We start from the raw sequence: 1,749 nt of genomic DNA, 5'->3' as shown, positions 1-1,749 counted from the left end.
TTTCTCTGCTTCGTGCTGAAGGTTCAAAATAGATGCTCTTAGCATTCAGTTCCTGTCGTCGCCATGCTTGCTGCCTTCTGCCATGCCTCCTGCCATGATGGACTCCCTAACCTCTGGAATCGTAAGGCCAAATAAACTCTTTTTCTCCATAAATTGGTTTAGTAATGGTGTTTTATCACTGCAACAGAAAAGTAACTAAAACATCTTTTATTTTTCCTTTCTCCACAGTAGACTGAAACCATGAGCCTAAATAATCCTTTCTCCCCTTTCTTCTGTATTTTGATCTTAGCAACACAAAAGTAAGTCATACAGGCTTTTTATAGACAAATGCTTCTTCTGGCCTCCTGACTTCCCATAGCGTCTTTTCCATTTAGAGGAAGCAAATGACCAAGATGAAAGAAAGCTCCTTCCTCAACGGCTTCCTGGAGGCACTGTAAGACCTCACAGTGGGGGCCACTGCTGGGCGGCATGGCCAATTACTTATATTCTGCAATCTTTCTTCATTGTTGTCTAGGTCCTCTCTGGAAGCATCTGCCTTCCCCTCCTCTTGGAGGGGAGGGGCAACATGGATTTTACTGGGAACTGAAGGAAGCCTTTAATAAAGAGCTTGCTCCCAGTTACAAACTCAGGCAAAGTTCAGCAGTTGAGGAGTGGTGGTGGTGGTGGTGGAGGTGGTGGTGGTGGTGGTGTTTTCCTTTTTCTCTTTCCTCAAACTTTCCACCTTTCCTCTTCTAACTACATTCCTTCAGCTCACCTTTACCTTGATTTCTCCTTAACAGAGATGACTGACTTCTTTATGCTCCTTTATGCCTGTACTTGTGTGCTAAATTCCATCCCCGATCAAGGCTCAGACTGTGGCAGTCCTCGCTCTTCTCCCGGTTCACTGCGGTGCTCCTGTTTACTGGCCCATCCTCATCAGCACGTGCACATGCCGCCATCGCTTCTATGTTTAACAGTGCCATCTTTTTTGTTGTTCACAATCCCTAATTTTTCTGTTTTTATTCTCCCGTGATCCCTCCTGATCATATTTTGCCCCATTGCTCTGTCAAAAACTACCCTAAACCACAGAAGACGATCATATTTCTCTTATAGTCATACATTTCTCAGCAAATCTTGGTTCCATCTTCAAGCTATAAATAGACTTGAACTTCTTTTTTTTTTTTTTAAATTGGTCTCTGTATTGTCCCTCAGCCCCCACCCCAGTCCAGAGCACTTCAGGGGACATTTGTTCCCTATAGGCTTTTTATTAGTATGGGATGACAAGGGACCTGACACATCTCATAGACATCAGTCCTTGCTTCGAGGTGGCCAAGCATTCAGGCAAACGTGGTTTTGAATTTCTTCTTCATATTGTTGAGTGAAAGCCAGTTGGGTCTTGGTCATAGTCTCTTTCTGTTTGATATGGTCAATGGCTGCCTGGGCCTTTTCTTCCAGAGTGTTCCCAAGATCCTTCAGTTCATCTGGTAAGCTCTCCAATGTACTAGACAAGTCAGGGGCTACCTGGGTGGGGGCTGGGCCTTCCAAAGCCATGGCCATGACCATGACCACAATCAGGACAGGAAGGGAGATAAAGAGTCTCATGGTGGCTGCAGGGGCACCCTGGATATAAGGCTCTGTCCAGAGGACTGCCTAGACCTGAACTTCCTACTGTCATATTCCTCTTACTGTGCTTATCCAAGCCACCATTACCTCTCACCTGGATATCTGAAATACACCTTACCCTAATCTCCACAGTTGAGTGGAGAGTGT

General features: G+C 45.3%; 1 pseudogene; it reads right to left on the bottom strand.

Annotated features, from left to right (window-relative positions):
* Nucleotides 1-1,316: 1,316 nt before the first annotated feature.
* On the bottom strand, nucleotides 1,317-1,581 carry LOC127185813 (apolipoprotein C-I-like; annotated as a pseudogene).
* Between the last annotated feature and the right edge of the window lie 168 nt (nucleotides 1,582-1,749).

The sequence above is a fragment of the Acomys russatus genome, chromosome X (genome assembly GCF_903995435.1).
Source record: "Acomys russatus chromosome X, mAcoRus1.1, whole genome shotgun sequence".
Taxonomy (NCBI): domain Eukaryota; kingdom Metazoa; phylum Chordata; class Mammalia; order Rodentia; family Muridae; genus Acomys; species Acomys russatus.
The sequence above is the reverse complement of the archived record's forward strand: the minus strand, read 5'-3'. Positions and strand labels throughout refer to the sequence as shown.